The sequence below is a fragment of the Chrysochloris asiatica genome, unplaced genomic scaffold (assembly GCF_000296735.1).
Source record: "Chrysochloris asiatica unplaced genomic scaffold, ChrAsi1.0 scaffold00337, whole genome shotgun sequence".
NCBI classification, from domain to species: domain Eukaryota; kingdom Metazoa; phylum Chordata; class Mammalia; order Afrosoricida; family Chrysochloridae; genus Chrysochloris; species Chrysochloris asiatica.
The window spans coordinates 2,521,206-2,538,671 of NW_006408855.1; the positions used below are offsets into that span (position 1 = coordinate 2,521,206).

The 17,466-nt window shown below is 43.0% G+C and overlaps 1 pseudogene; it reads right to left on the reverse strand.

Moving 5' to 3' along the window:
* The window catches only part of LOC102825077, a 79,425-nt pseudogene that overhangs the window by 60,594 nt on the left and 1,365 nt on the right, over window positions 1-17,466 (reverse strand).

Genomic DNA, 17,466 nt, shown 5'->3' on the forward strand with positions numbered 1-17,466 from the left:
AGATGCAAATCAAAACAACAATGAGATATCATCTCACACCAGCAATAACAGCAAAGATAAAAAAAGTAAAGGACAAATTGTATCAGATGATGCTTTTTTCCTCTTCTTTCTTCTTCGGGTTGAGCTCTGTTCATCCAGTCATTGAAGCCAGGTTAAGTGGGTATCATCTGCAAGTGTGGGTGCTCTTGCGTCTGTCCGCTTCACTCTGCACTCTAGTCCTCTGTGGCTGTGTCATTGACTCTGAGCCCATTTGATAAACTTGACCTACACCTATAAATGCAGTAGCTCAAAAGAGGAAACAAATCCCTGCTGCAAGAATTATTCCCACCCCCTCCACACACAGAGTAGATAGGGATGGGCAACTAGGACATTGGCTATCCAAAATGGGAGGAGGGATACAAAGGTACGAAGTGACTGGCTTACAAGCTTTCAAGAGGGAACCTAGATTCAAAGGGCGTGGATGAAGGTAGAGTCTCCAGTGAATAGTATCCAGCCTGTCCAAGGGCTGATGAAATGAAATGCAGATGAGCCTCTTGTGATGCAATAGTGAATAATTGTTATCAGGACTGATTGAGAAGGTTGGAAATGTAAAGGTGGACATTTTATAGCAAGGAGGGGAGTGATTAACTTCAGTCTAGGAGCGGAGGGCCCTGGGACCATCAATGGAGAAGAGCGGAGAGCGGGATCCTACCCAGAGAAGCAGTGATGCCTGAGATGCAGGCGGAGATGATGACATGGAGAGATGGAGCAGTTGGGAATTTAGACAGAAAGGGAGAGGGGATGTGTGCTGATGACCAGGGGTCAGCCTTGTAGGGTATGCCCTTTGGTTGGTTGATGATGCATGGAGGGGATTGTAACCATAGCAATGAAATGATATATGATAGGATGAATGTAAAACTAATGTTCTCCCATGTAAACGATCACATAATTCACAATAAAACATTAAAAAAAAAAGTGTATGTGGAAAGAAAGGGTGTGTTTTGGGTGTGGATGAGTATATATGAGAGAGAATGGGGGTTGATGAACAGTGGATGGAGAGAGGGAGAGAGAGTAGGAAGAGGTGAACAACAAGTAGAGGGCAGTGACCAAAAGATTACCAATACAGTTTGACCTGCCTGGCCTCAATCCAGCTCATAGTGAGTTTGGGGGATGAGATTTGGACCCTGATTGCAGCCCTCAGCATGGGGTTGGACCCTGATAAGGAGCATAGATGAGGAGCTATGCCCAGGTAAATTGCCTAAATTGGGCCAGTCGGGTTATCCAGCTCCCAACTAAAACCACTTAGCCCACAAATAAGAGGCCAGCTGTCACCCATCAGTCACCCCAAGCAGAACCAATGTGAGAGCAGCATACTTTCAAATTTGGGGTCCTTGCGGAGCACCTTCTGGTCCACCCAATACTGGACAAAGATGTAGAGGAATATGATCAGAAGACAGATGAGGTTTACCACTGCTGTGAGCACAGAGATGAAGGAAAACCTGAGCAAGAGAACCAGAGACAAGAGTTCTAAGACAGCCAAAGTCACTCCACTGAAAGCTGCCAGAATGAAGATTCAAAACTCTCTGTCACCCATACTGCACACATCAGGTCTACACCCGTGTGGGAGGAATATGCTTCCCCCTCACTCCTTTTAATCCCTGACCCCTAGTCGATGCCCAGTTTGGGTCCTGGACAGGTTAGCTCTGCCAAGCGTCTGGTTTCTCATGACAGCGCCACACATACACACCTTGTTCTTAGATGGGGTCTTCTCTAGGAGGCTGTGGTGTTTGAGGGTCTAAGCTATGCTATGACAGGCATATCAAGTGTCTTCTCAAGGTGCATGCAACAGGGGCCAAATACCAGCTTAGCATGGCTCTAACCTGCACACTGGAGATATTCTCCATGGAGCGCAAAGCATGAGGTGTATAAAGTTAGTCACCCTGTACAGTTTTGATGGTGCTGGTTCAACCATCATACTCTTGCAAAGGCACATGCCTTGTCATTGGAGGTAGGGATCTGTATGCTCATATGATCTCTGCATGCTGTCTGCTCACAGGAACTATGGGTTTATGTGTATTGTAGAATAACAGGGAAGCAAATGGAATTGAGGCTCTGAGGAATGTGTTCAGGAAGCCACCTCTACCCATATCGCACTTGGAGTCCTAGGACTCAACTATATTTATATCTCGATTTTATGAGGAAATTAAGCAGAGAGAACACAACTGAGCTTGTTAGGGCTCTGACAGCTCTTTGATACCTAAAGGAGCTTCATAATCTTAGCACAAAGCATCAAGGTCTGTTGGACTAACATACCTGTCCCCTCCTCAGAGAGGAACTGCCTCCCAACTATGGACTGAATTTCTCATCCTCACTGACCCTGAGTCATCAGTAAATGCATGGCCAGATCTCCCTGACCCACAGTCATCTACTTTGTCTCCTGATCTGAGCTCTTTAAGAGTTTAACCTTTTAACTGTTTAACTGCTGCTCTAGGGTCTCACAGTCTCGTTGGAAAGAAGCAGCCACACTACAAATAACAGCTCAGCAGCCCCTCAGCTTAGGTCCTCTCTGTGTCCCCCATAGGGACAGCCCCTAACAGGGATTTCTGGGCATCACTCAGGGGATTTCCTGTGTTCAAAGCTAAAAAGTTAGTGGTCCTAAGGAGCTAACTGAGTACATCCTAGAATGATTCCACCCAGGACAGATTTCAGAACCCCATGGCGAAGGTGGCTGGGTTTGGTTCTGAGCACCTGTCATGTTGAGGAATGGTGTCCACATGCCCCTTCTCACTGGCTTTTAGCCTGACTCACCAGTACTTGTGGTTGCCCACACAGTTTTTTTTTTTTCATTTTGGTTTTGGTTTTATTAACATATTTAGAAAGTGTTTCCCATCACAAGAATACATAAATATTCACTTTTAATTTTAAAGAGGATCTTGAATAGAAAATTTCAGAATAGACATCTTTGATATTAAAAATTTCTAGGTTGAGAAATGACAAAAAACAAAGCTATTGCTGAGCAATAATTTAGGTCATTTTTATTTTAGTTTGAGGTATTTTATTTCCTTTTTGTACAGTGTATTTTGACTTCATATTTACCTATTCTGTTAATATAGGTTTTGCAACCTTTAAAAAGAATAAAACCCAAATGAGTAAAGACAAAAATCATAACAATGTAAAAAGAGCCGGCAAAAAATTGGCATCAGAATTTCCACTTTGGGGAGTTCAGATGTGTGTTAGACTACTTTTGTTTGCTTTGTTTCAAGAACAGCATTGAGCCATCTTGAGATCATGGAAAGTAAAAGCTCTCAAAATGTATGCACTTATTATACTAAGCCAAGACTGCTAAAAAGTGGGCCTGAGAATTTGAAATTTAGTGATCTTAGTGAAAGAAGTAATGAATTAAGGGAAAATGTTGTTGTTAAGTGGCCCACAGAGTTTTAAGCCATACACAATGATGATCAAAGTTTTTGGAACATTTATTGCATTATTTACAGTGCTTAGCCCTCACATGCCTGGAATAAAGGATTCAAGAGAAGTCACATGCCAACCTGGACCTGAGAGCCAGGATGGGATCAAGGCAAGGTTTCAACAGGAGGGGCTATGCCAGTGTATCGAACATGCCACTCTTGCAGCTCCCTCCCTACACGATTCCCATCCTGGATATAGCCAGATCTGACTTGTCCTAGAGCAGGCCCAGGGTAGACAAAGGTGAAGACACTAGAGGAAAATCAAACAGAGCTCTGGCTACCAGAATAGACCCACTCCCCAACCCCCACCGCAAGTCTCCCTGCAACCAGGTTGTGTCCTGAGGGTTCTTGACAGCCGGCACCCAGGAGAGGTGAAGTTGTCTTATGGTTTTAAGTCCCTGTGGTTACCCTCAGACCCACAATGGTCCCCATGGCACCTCTCAACCCCACAATAGCCTGTTTACTCCTGGTTTACTGCTCTCCAGAAAATCATGTGGCATGTGGAGACCCTTACCAATCCAGGCCACAAACTCATGATATCTTCCACCTCCTTTCCCTGGGGCAGAGGGTCATTCCTGAGACCCAGGGAAAACAGCCTACTACTTCCCCCTTGATTCCTCTTAAAGGAGGTATTTGTTCTGCACAAGAGCATATGGACAGGGATACTAAGGGCCACTAGTTCTTATTCAAGAGAAAATACTGCTTTTGAAATGCATGAAAAATGTGTTGCCTCATAAACCAGCCCTTAACGTTTCTGAATCTCTACTTCCGCATCTGTACAATTGGGACAATGGTGGTATTCACTTCACTGGGTGTAGTAAGACTTTAAATTTGACAGTCTCTAAAAAGTGGACACGGGCAAGTGTCCACTAAATGTCAGCAATGGTCATCCTGGGACCACTGCATTTAGAACCATCAAGGATCAAATGCCAGTTTTGACTTTGACTCCAGAAGTGTCTTTAACATCCATGAGGACAGGGAAGGATGGTAGAAAGACTCACACAATGACTTCACACACGTGGCACTAGTTGGACTCAATAACATGTGAGAACTTTGATGGATCAAAGATGGACACCGGCTTCCTGTTGTTTTTTAACGGAACATTCAGTTCCACTGGATTGATGGTTATTGTAACACAAAGAACAAGAAGAAGGAAACTAAAGAGCCCACCTGTCACCTGTGGGTGTGTCAAGGAAACTTGTTCTTTGCCTATGGTCAGCCCAGATGCAAGGGGACATTTGTGATTTTGGAGGTAGTGCTAGGTAGTCTGTCTGTCCAGACTGCAGGGCAGAAGTCCCTGTGCCCTCCGGCCCTTGTGAATAACAAGATGATGATGGGGAATAGGGCTTCCTGTGGTCACGACTCCACATGTCCTGCTCTCTCCCCACTCAACTCAGTGAGTGCCCAATTGTTCACCCAGACCCAATGGCCATCCTCAAGGCTCTGACAGAGCAAATGCCTCGATCTCAACACCCACCTCACCAGCAAGCAATTCCTTCTAGGACACAGGAAAGAGCAATGTACTGAGGAAGCAATGGTGCTCAGAACTAAAATGACCAAAAAGGAGCAATGATAGGCGGTTCAGATAAACGTGTCAACTCCATGTACTTTAGGAGCGCCTGCCACAGAGCTACAATCACACAGAAGCATGTCAACATTATTCACTGTTGTTGGGGTGTCATTCCCCAGAGAGAGCCTACTGCAGGGACAGATTAGGTAGAGAAGCATTTCAGCAATAAAGCATGAATGTATGAATAAAAGGTGGGAATACCCAACAAAATGAGACATTTTAGGACAGCAAGCTTTAGGGTCTGGTGACACCTGTGTGGGGTTGTCCAGAGTTACCAAGGCTGAGAAGTCGGCTAACATTGTGAAAAGTGGTTAAGACCCCCAATGGCCCTCACTTCCATCCAATACTTTGAATCTGGAAACGATACCATTTCACTGGGTATTTTCCTCCTGGAAAGCTTTTCCAATTGTGCTTGTGCCACCCTCCTGGAGAAGAACCTCTGACCAGAGATTTCCCCAAACCTGATCATTCTCTGTCAACTTCACTCAGCCTCAATCAGACTCCAAGTCCAGGCACCCAATGCTTACGTGCATCATCTTTTCCTCTGCCGTCCCTGGGGGTAAGAATGGACACAGCACCCTTGCTTGGTCAGTCCAAGACAGAGTGACCAGCTTGATGTGGGCCCACCTCACAGACACAGAACCTGATACAGTTCAGACACCCCCATCCATGTAAAACTGATAGGGCAGTTTTGAGAGAGACCCTGGTATCTCCTGTGAGGTTTTCCCTTTGCCCCAGTAGCCTGATCACCCTGGGTCAGGGGTCAATGTAGACCCTCCCACTGTTCACACATCCTGACTCAATGCAGTCAAGTGACCAAGGAGGAACTCACAGACTAGTCCCTGGCTTTCTGAAGACCCCCTGTATGTGTGGTCACAGGGAAGAAGGACAGCATACACATTGTTAGTACAATGGGTGACGACAACCCAGGGAAAGTGACTGAGCGTGCTGGATGTGCAAGAATACCATTGTGAGACCCAGCATGGCTCCTTCTCTAGTGAAGCTAGAGTGGAATTCCACTACTGAGAGTGCCCAACCTAGGCAACTTGTAAGCAGGAAACCTGAAATGCAGGAGACAGACAGACAATAGCAAAATAGATGAGACTGATGTGAATCAGGGAAACAGAAGGTCTATGGTGAAATGGGGAAGGAAGTTGAGTCCCTGGGAGCATAGGGTAGCCAGACAGGATGTTGAGGGGGCAGATGTCCTCACTAAGGAAATGCTAAGGTTAATGATGGGAAGCTGATCTGAGCCCTTTGTCTCTATGACCTGAAGCAACAGCTTCTCCTAGATTTCAGCACATCCACATCTGTTCTCTTAAAACCACAAGGAGATTGGCCATTCTGCCATGCCCTTACTCTAGAGACCTGTGAGTCTGCACTTAGAGCCAAAACTTAAGTCTTCCCTATTCTGGGCCTGATGAGCACACCCTGAAGGACTGCTCATGATTAACTTGCCTAACCATCTTCATGCCTGAAAGGACCACAAGGATAGCCTAAAAGCTCCCACCCAGGGACAAGGAGATGGTATGCACCACTGCAGAGTTTCAGCGTGAAGCAAGGGCTGTCACAGTTCTCTGTTTCTGCTGTAGTTTCAAGCTATGGGCATCACTATTTGATCTCCCTAAGGCTTTTCCCACCACTTGTCTGTTAGTTTGTTGTACTGTGGTGGTTTGCGTGTTACTGTGATTATGGAAGCTATGCCATAGGTATTTTAAATACCAGCAGGGTCAGCTTTGCTTCCAGACAAAAATAGATGAGGAAGAGCGAGAGACAGACTACTACTAAATATTTAGTCACTGAAAAGCTTACGAATAACATTAGAACACTGTCACCAACAGAATAGTGAATATTGAAACATGATGAAAAGCACCAGAATATTGTCAGATATAGAGCCAGAAGATGAGCCCCTCAGGTTGGAAGGCACTCAAAGTAAGACTGGGGAAGAGCTGCCTTGTAAATGTATTTTTTTAAATTTTGAAATGCTATCTACATTTACTTTTTTTTCTCCCCCTATCAAGATGAGGCTTTCTACTCCCGTAAAGATTTACACCCTCGGAAACCCTGTACAGGGTCGCTATGGGTCGGAACCGACTCGATGGCACTTAACAACAATATCATATATTGTTTCATTGCTTTGGTTACAATCCCCTCCACGCATTACCAGTCAATGAAAGGGTACATTCTACAAACTTGCTCCCCCCACCCCCCTGATCGTCAGCACACAGGCCCTGTCCCTCCCTGGATCCCGAGTCCCCAGCTGCTCCATCTCTCCACGTTATCATCTCTGCCTCCATCTTGGGGATCGCTGCTTCTCTGGGTAGGGTCCTCATCTCCACTCTTCTCCTTTCATGATTCCAGGGACCTCTGCTCCTAGCCTGCAAAGTTAATCACTTTAAAATTTCTTTGCCACAAAATGTCTACTTTTACATTTACAACCTTCACAATCAGGCCTGGTAACAATGATTCACCCTTGTATCACAGAGACCTATCTGCATTTCCTTTCATCAGTCCTGCCTAGACAGATTGAATACTACTCAGTGGAGATTCTACCTTCCTCCATGCCCTCTAGATCTAGGTTCCCTCTTGAAAGCTTGTAAGCCAGTCACTTCTTTTGGATAACCAGTGACTAAGTTGCCCATCCCTGTCCACTCTGTGTATGGAGGGGGTGGGAATGATCCTTACTGTAAAGATTTGTTCCCTCTTTTGAGTTGCTGCATCCATAGGTGTAGGTCAAGTTCATAAAATTGTATCAGATTACTCTTATTTTCCCTCTTCTTTGTTCTAGTTGCCTTCTGATCATCCGGTCATTGAGGCCAGGTCAAGTGGGTTATATCTGCAAGTGTGGGTACTCTTGTGGATATGCCGTCTCTTCTTATCAGCTGGGCACTTCACTCTCCTTTCCAGTCTTCTGTGGCTGTGTCACTGACTCTGGGCCCAAGAGTCCCCAGGTCTTGTCACACTGCTGGCCAACCAGGTCTATACCTGGGTTTACAGGAGTCTACTGAATGTTATAGGGCTTAGCTCACAGCCTCATGCCATTTTTCTCTCACTTCCCCTTGTTGTGGCGAACGTGGTCACCAGTCAGAGCATGTATTCCCATTGAGTCTTAGTCTTGGAAGGGGGTTTACTTTGAGGGGACCCGACCCCTTGCATTGATGTCTCCTGGGTGGGCACCTTGCTTGTTCTTGTAGTAAGCAGTCAGTTTGCCTCTATTGTTTTGTATTTTTCCTGTTAGTCTTTCCTTCAAGAGGTAGCTTCTGTTCTTCTAGCCACTCCAGGCTGGTCTGCCCATCCTCTGAGGGGGAAATTTCCCACCTCTGAAGATTCTGGATGCTGTTCAGGATTCCACCTATAGTCTTATGTAATGCAAAGGCTCCGCAGGTAGCCTCCTTCACTGGGTACATTGTATCCCCATTTTAGGTATTTTTAAGGAAAGGACTCGTACCTTAAGCATGCTGGTGGTGGGTGTGTCATGGGTTCAGTTCCGGCACATAGCAACCCTGCACAGGGTTTCCGAGGCTGTAAATCTTTATGGGAGCAGAAAGCCTCATCTTTCTCCCATAAAACAGCTGGTATTTTCGAGCTGCAGACCTTCAGGCTAGCAGCCCAACTCATAACAATTATGTTCCCAGACCTCCTACTCTATGAAGTAAGTACTGATAAATCAGGTATAACATAAATAAAGTCTCCATGCCAGATTTTTATATTTGTAATCTGTCTCTGGTGTCTTTAGGTTCATCACGGTACCAAACATAAGGCAGTTCAACATCAGGCCCTTGCCCTAAATAGCTCTCGGTGCCAAGAACTTGCAAATTACTACTTTGCTTTCAATGACTGGTCAAAAGGATCATCAAGGTAAAGCATGTAGATCTTCGATGATCTCTCTCCTTTCAATGCTGAAATCTTAGACTTGAGAGAAGAATTGAACTGGGTTGCGGGGAGGCAGTAAGTATCTGAGCATTGCCCTCCATAGAATCTCTAATCTTAGTGACTTGGATAGTGGGGTCTCATTTTTTCCAGTGTTTGAATGGTATGTAATCAGAAATGCTTGTTTGTGTCTAGTAATTCCTTTGTGATTCCTACCTGATTTTGAAGCTATAGGACACTTCTACTCTGAGCCGGGATTGCTGGAGTTTACTTTTTATTTTTCATAGTAAAATAAAATGTGTTAATATTTCTCATAAGAATAGGTTTTGAAGTCTCCTTTGATATCTAAGAAGAACCTTTAATGCAAATCTTCACAGCTTCAGGATCTTTCTGACCTTGACGAAAGGGAGAATGAAGATATCATGGCAGCAGCTCAGAAGCAAAATCTGAAGTTCTTCTATGCTCTAGAGGTGGTGTTGCCAGTCTATGAGTGCAGGAGTCCTGGCATTGGCATAGCCGAGGGGCCTGTGGATAAGCAGGAGGAAGGTCTGTTTCCATGTGGGGATAACAGTGAGGGCAGGAAGGGGATTTTTCTTTTAAAACTCCTTTCAGATGCAGTATCAGGCCTCCCCTTGCTAAGCTACAATTGGTATTGTAAAGCAGAGTTTTTGTGCCTTATAATATAGATTTTTACCCTAATCCCTAGGTAATAATGCCTACTAGAACCTTTCACTTTGAAATTTGAGCCCCGCAACCTGCCAAAAAACTTTAAGCTGAAGGTAATGCTGTTTTCCAACATTGGATTAAGGACTTGCTTTATGTTGAAGTAGTCCTTTGATTGGGATCAGTATTAAGCACTGGAATGTGAACCACAAGGTCAGCAGTTTGAGTCCACCAGTGACTCCAAGGAGAAAGATGAGGCTTACTGCTCCTGAAAAGATTTATGGCCCCAGAAGCCCTATTCAGGGTCACTGTGGATCAGAACTGACTTGATGGCATTTAACAAGAGCAAAACCAAGTTCTTCAAATACAGATCTCTTGTATTCCTCAGTTATTCCAGCAAAACCACCATCTAAAGCTCTAAATCAGCTCTCATGTATATATTCAGTCATTTGCTTCCTCATGGAAGGTCATGAGTAGAAACAGAGTAAAGTATAGATACTTGTTGGTACTGAGTTTTTTCCTAGAACACAGGATACTCAATCTTAGGGTTTTAAGTGAGCAGAGCTGTTGGTGATCATCTTCCTTGCCACCAAACCTTTCTGAGTGTGTGATTCCAACCTTGAGACACGGGCAGGCAGTAGGGCTGTTAGAGTGTAGCTTCACCTTGTCAGTTTGAAATCTCTGTGGGATGTGAGAGTTGTGGCAAGTTCCTGTATCTCCCTTTCTAGTGCTTCAGGGACTTCTGGAATAGAGGGGCCAGTAGTTGTGTCTACCTTCTGGGGTATACCTATGACAGAACCTTTCTACCATACCCTTGTGTGGTGCTTGCCCTTAATCATGACGATCACTATCTAAGAATAATGGTTATGTTTTGATTGTTTTAAACATATGACATAAAGATGACCATTCAGAAAATAATTCTAAATCCACTTGTTTGGGTTGAATTTAGAACCGTTATCTTTCCTTATGAAATGGAAGTTAACCCAGAAGCTTGTCATTCAGAAAGCTTTGTCAGATGCATTCCAGAAACTGTAGATCATGGTTTTAGGTAAGACTTTCTTGATGATCTCTGAGGCACTCAATTTTAATGGGAGATTAACTCATTATGAAAAGTTAATTGGAGGCAACTTTGGATATCTAAAGCATTCTATACTATTCTTTACCAAACTGGTTGACATCAACATTCTCCAACTTGTTCTTCATGACATCTTTGAGAAAAGTAACAGCAAATATGACAGAACCTGTTTATAGGTGCAGAATGACCTGCCTCAGTTCATACAGAGAATAAATGTTTAATTCAGATCTTCTTTCTCAATTGCCTGTCAAGCAGACTAGCATGATTATAAGTTTGGACACCTAGATTTGAGTCCTAGCTCTGTCTCTTCAATTGCTAATGCATTCTTAGGTTTTATAGCCAGAGAGATTAGAAAATATTTACTATTTTACCACCACCACCACCACGCTGCCATTTCGTCATCTGGAAAATAGGATTAGTAGTGCGACCTACCTCATGGGGTTATTGTTAGAATAAATGAGATGAATGAAAAGAATTTAAAACTCTGCCTGCTATACTGTAAGCAGGCAAAGTATGTTAACTCGTGTTATTGTCATTGTTGTTCTCCTATAAGAGAGTATGAGACTATCTTCTCTGAATCAAGAATTTTTATTTGATTGGGTGAATAATACTTACACAATAATAAGCTGCATTCTTAGGAGTCTACACACTTTCAAGTGGTCATGGTGTTGGGTGGTATTGTGCTTCCTGTGGATTTCTTCAGTGGGCTCAATGTTACAGACGACGCTCAAAGGAAACTATGATTAGCAGAGAGTCCTTGAATAGAATTGCTCCTCTGCATCATAGCCCTGCAGGCATAGGGACCCAGAAACCCTAGCAAAATTGTCGGAGAGCCTTATGTGTAAGAGATGGCCCTAGATTGGACTCTGCCTTCCAGCCTGGCCAGTGAGTCTGGCTTCCCTGGTCGCAAAGTACAATCTCCATCCACTGGGAACTCTGAGTAACAACTTGGAAAAACCAAACCAAATGACTGGGTTGTTTACATCTCCCTAATTGTGGCATTGTAAGAGAAACACTGGACTGCTAACCACAAGGTCAATGGTTCAAGTCCACCAGCCATTCCTTGGAAACTCTATACAGGATCACTATAAGTCAGAACTGAGTACGGCACTGAACAACAACATATATGCTGAGAAGTCCCTGGGTAGTGCAGAAGGTTAAGCATTAGCCAAAAGGTTGTCTGTTCAGACACACCCTCTGGTGCCTTGAAAGACAAGCCTACAGATCTGCTTTCAAAATGTCACAGCTTTGAAATTCATATGGAGCAGCTGTACTCTGCACATGTAGGGTCACCAGATACTGGAACCTACTCCACAACAACTAACGACAATGGACTGAAGTGCTATTCCTTGTCACAAACTCAAACCAAAAAGCTTGTGGCTCATGTTTGCCTTGATGGCAAGTTATATCATCTTTGATGTACATGGATTCAGTTTGGGCCAATAGGGGCCCCTAGGTGGTGCAAATGGTTAGTACACTACTGCTAACCTGTGGTAGTAGTCATTAATGCCATGGAGCCAGTTCCAACTCATAGAGACCTAGTATAGGGTTTCTGAGAAGCGGTTGATGGATTTGAATTGCTGACCTTGCAGTTAGCAGTCCAGTGCTTATCGTACAACACCACACTAGGACTGCAATTGCTAACCGGGTGGTAAATTGGAAGAAAAAGCTTTGTAGTTGGCTTCCATTAAGATTGTAGCCAAGAAAACCCAATGGGGCACAGTTCTACTCTATAATACATGGAGTCACCCATGAGTTAGAATAAACTCGATGGCAACTAACAACAGCAAAGTGAGCCAATGTTCATTTTTTTGTCCAAAGTTCTGTTCATTGTATCTACTGGAATATTGGTTCCCAAGGAGTAGATGTTTGCTTCTTGCCTCTAATATGAAGTACCTACTATAGTCCTGCTGTGGTGCTGTGGGTTAATGTGCAAACGACTGCAAAGTCGTTTGAACCACAAGGTCGGCAGTTCAAGCCCACCAGCCGCTCCTTAGAAACCCTATACAAGGACTCTATGGGTCAGAACCGACTCAATAGCACTTAACAACAACGATAGCCCAAAGGTAGTCTAGTGAGTAACAAGTTGGACGACTAACTGCAAGGCCAACAGTTCAAATGTACCAGTCACTCAGTGAGAGAAAGATGAGGCTTTCTGCTCCCATAAAGAGGTGCAGCCTCAGATACCCTGTATAGGGTTGCAATAGTCAGAACCAACTCCACCACACACAACCACCACCACTGCCACTATGGCTCAATGGTCTTTTTCCCAATTTTCAACTCACTTTGACCCCCAACTAAAGCCTTACTGGTGTGGTGCTGTGGGTTAATGCATCGGACTGCAAAGCCATTTGAACTGCAGTATTGGAGGTTCAAGTTCATCAGCTGTTCCTCAGAAACCCTACATAGGGTCTGTATGAGTCAGAACTGACTCAACAGCACTTAACAACAATGCCTTACTATTTAATCATATTTTGATTGAAAATTTTTGTTTCTACAGCTTTTATTTCCTGTCATGATTCCTAAATCAGTTTCTACTTCTAACATCGTATAGTTCTTTGAACCAAACACAGTTGATAATACATATGCTTAAGCAAGTGTTTATGATTAAAACTGAAGTGTGAGATGAGGAAACTTCAAGGAAAAGTGCTCTTAACGTCTTCCTTTAGGGATCAAAACCCCACCAGCCACTGCTGTCAAGTTGATTCGACTCACAGTGACCTTGTATGTGGTTTCCAAGACTCAATTTTTACAGGAGCAGACAGTCTCATCTTTCTCCTGCAGGGCAGCTGGTGGGTTCGAACCACCAGCCTCGGAGTTAGCAGTCCAGTGCCTAACCCACAGTGCCACTAGGTACCAGGGCTCCTTAGGAATCACAAGAATGCCTTGTTAAGTGCTGCCATTGTGCGGAGTCCTGGTATGGAACTGTGGGGTAATGTGCTGGACTGCAAAGTTGGTTTGAACAGCCTCCTCGGAAACCCTATACAGGGTCACTATGGGTCAAAGCCACCTTGACCACACTTAACAACAACAGCAACAACCATTGTATGTTGGAAGGAAGATGAACATTTCTGCACCTGCAAAGGTTTACAGTCTCGGAAACCCTATATAGAGTGGCTATGAGTTCGAACCAACTCGATGACACTTAACAACAACAACCATTGTATGTGGAATCATAGGGTGTTACAAATATTTGGCTGCTAACTGAAAGGCTAGCTAACCAAAATGGTAGCAGTTCCCAGCAGTTGGTTTCTGTTATTTTTTATGCTACAAGTTTTTAAATAATAATTTTGAATTATTCCTTGTTGATTTTATTTCAGAGAGAGGTAAAACAGCTGTGGAGTATACACCCAGTGAGGAAATCATAGATTCCAGAACGAAGAAGAACTCCAAGGGTTCCTTCACGTATGTGGAGATGCATAGCTAGTGTGGCCATCATTCCAAACAACCAGCAGGATTGAGAGAACTCAGACACTCACAGAAAGCTGTCAGTCTTATGAGAACATGAAACTCTGAAACTGCTTTTCGGGGCACGTCATTCCTAGGGCTTTTCCTGAAGCCTTGGCCTTTGACTCTGATTCTTTATCTAAAGTTTAGAGAGCAGGATTGAGAAACATCAGAGCACTCTGGCAGCTGTGGATGGACCTAAAGAGGTCTTAACCCTAAAGAGGTCATTCTCCCTCTTTAGGGCTTAAGACTGTGAGGCTGCTTGAACCAGGCCTTTTAGAACTTCCCTCAAACAGGATCCCAGGGGCTGGGGGACTAAAGAACTATGACCGTAAGTGTGAATGTGCTATAACTTTTGAAAACTGTTATGCCTTTCAAATACGATGTATTGCCTAGATCTCAGAACCTCATGTCTTATATGAAAATGAAATGGTGTCCTGAAGGAACTTTTTGTAATAAATCTATTGTCTAAATTCAGCATTAATATGCCAGGATCATATCTAAAAGAAACTTTGTTAACTGTAGGATTCTTTTCTTAAATAATAATGATAATAGCAATGAAGTTGTGAGCAGAAAGTTGTGTTTCATTAACCAGGATGAATGGGACCTTCACTGAGTTGCTGGATGTTTGATTACTTAACTCACCCCACAGTTGCAAAATGTTTTCTTTTGAAGGGAAGAAGGTAGAAAAAGAGAAGGTTGTTCTCTTCTGAAAAAGTACTAGATTTTTCCATGTAAAGTAATTGTTTTCATTAATTTAAATAAAATCCAGTCAAGGGAACTTCAGGCTTTTCCAACTGGGCTTTAAGAAGTCTAGCTCCTGTTGAATATAAGATTCAATATTGGTGCTAAAGATTTCTGAAGCCTATTTTGTGTGTGTGTGACTTAATGTGTTTATTTTTTCTCACATAGTAAGTGAAGAGGTTGGCAATTTGTACACATTGGTTAAGGTGTTCAACACTGCCATCAGGAACCAACTAGCTAGTTGTTGAGAAGTGGACTCCCAACAACACACATGGCAAACCCATGTGTGTCAAAAGTAGAGTTGTGCTCCACAGAGTTTTCACATAGGCAGATCTTGATTATCTGCAGCACCAGCTGTGGCTCTCACTCATGCATCTCATGGTTTAAGGTGGCTGTTGTCTGTACCATTAAGCATCTTGTTTGGCAATCACAGCCAGGAAGAAAAAAAAAACAAAACAAAAACAAAAACAAACCCCACATACAGAGAATAACAAAAGAAGTACCAAAGCTTACAAAGCTTTGACATTTTAATTAGGAAAACAGGTCCTTCCCAGCATGGTTCTCTTCATTACCGTTAACTCCTTGGTATGCCCATGTCTTAGGATCTGCAGTTGTGAAAAATGATAACTACTATCCATGCGTGCCTATTTAGATTAAAACCACATTAAAAAACCAGTTTCTCAGTTGCACTAGCCACACTCTGGTGCCCAACAGCCACATATGGCTAGTAGCTACTTGGCACAGAGAAAATCCAAGTATATATCCTCATTGCAGAAACTTCTGCCTTGAAACAATCAGAGACCACACAGAATCAAACCACCACTCACCACTTGTGTTTAAATTTTCATGATATATGCCCCCTATCCCTGGGAATGGGGTTAAGGTCCTTATCCCCCTAAGGAAAAGAAAGGGGTCTTTCTTACTCTCAGGACTAAATAGGGTACTTTTAAAAAGTGAAGGCAATAGTAGTTGGGTATGCAATTGTCTGTCACGATGGGATTATAAATACAGATTGACAAATTATTATACATTGGTAATGTGTTTAACAGAGTCTTGGTGCGGCGCTGTGGGTTAATGCACTGGACGGCAAGGTTGGTTTGAACCGCAAGTCGACATTCCAAGCTCACCAGCCACTCCTTGGAAATCTTATACAGGAACACTATGAGTCAGAACCAACTCAACAGCACTTAACAACATGCTTAACAGGAGTTCTGGTATGGTGCTGCAGGATACAGCACTGGATCAAAAGGTCGGTTTGAACCACAAGGTTGGAAGTTCAAGCTCACTAGCTACTCCTTGGAAACCCTATATAGGGCCAACATGATTCGGAATCAACTGGACGGCACTTAACAACAAGGTACTCAACATATAGAAAGTTTGGGGCAATAAGTTATTAAAAGCTAGAAAAATAAAAGCAAAACTACACCTGACAGTTACAGGAGACATTAGTTATTAAACAGATATTGGGAAAGTACACACTAATCTAGTAATTAAAGGGAGGTCAGAGGGAAGAAGGAAGACATGAAAATATATGGGCAGTAATTTCTTTTTAGTAAATATAAATTTGAAGAAATGGTTGATTGTGTTGCAAACACAGTTATCAATGTCACATGCAGAAAGAATACACCTTTTGCTAATGATTAGTTGAGAAGAAATATTTTCTAATGGAAAGAGTTATTTCGCCTAGGGCAGAGACTGAGTTCAATATGAAAAAATGAGATACAGAGAACCAATTACAATCCATAAAAAATATTCAAAATGCTCAAAAGAAATTAACACTGATGATAGTTTTCTTCCTAGAGATTTCTAGGCACTATCAACTTACACCACTTTCCCTACTTGCCAAAATTGAATGGCAAGTCTGTAAAAGTCTCTGCTTACTGCTGGTTAAAAAAAAAAAAAATTACAAATACATGGTGGTGGTGGTAGTGTGCTGTGGAGTCAGTTCCAACTCATAGTGACTCTGTATAGGGCTTCTGAGTCTGTAAATCTTTACGGCAGCAGAAAGCTTCATCTTTCTCCCAGAGAAAGGCTGGTAGTTTCAAACTGCTGACTGTGAGATTAGCAGCTCGACTTGTAACCACTATGCTACCAGAGCTCCTTTGCAAATACAACATAATAATAAACATTTACCCTAACTGAACAATTAGCTATTTTAAAAAAAGTTGTGTCTTAATAAACTTAACTCTAAATAATCTATTGAAAAATAAAAAATACTGCTAGAGGTAGTATGTTGTTGTTAAGTGGCATCTACTCAGTTTTGACTCGTAAGGATTCTGCATAGGGTTTTCAAGGAGCTGCTGGTGAGACTGAATTGCCAACCTTGTGGTTAGCAGTCCAGTGCTTATTCTACAGCACCACGTTATTTATTATAAAAGAAGGGGAAGGAATAACAGTCTAATTAATTAGTTAAGCACTGGACTGCTAACCACTAAGTCAGTGGTTCAAACTCACCAACTGCTCCTCTACATAGTTGCCGAGTCAGAGCAGACCAGATGACAACTTAACAACAAAATTCAATATGAATTACATCTCAATGTCAAGAAAACAAAAGTCCTCACCACTGGACCAATAAACAACATTCTTATCAATGGAGAAAAGACTGAAGTTGTTAAGGACTTCATTCTTCTTGGATCAACTATCAACATTCA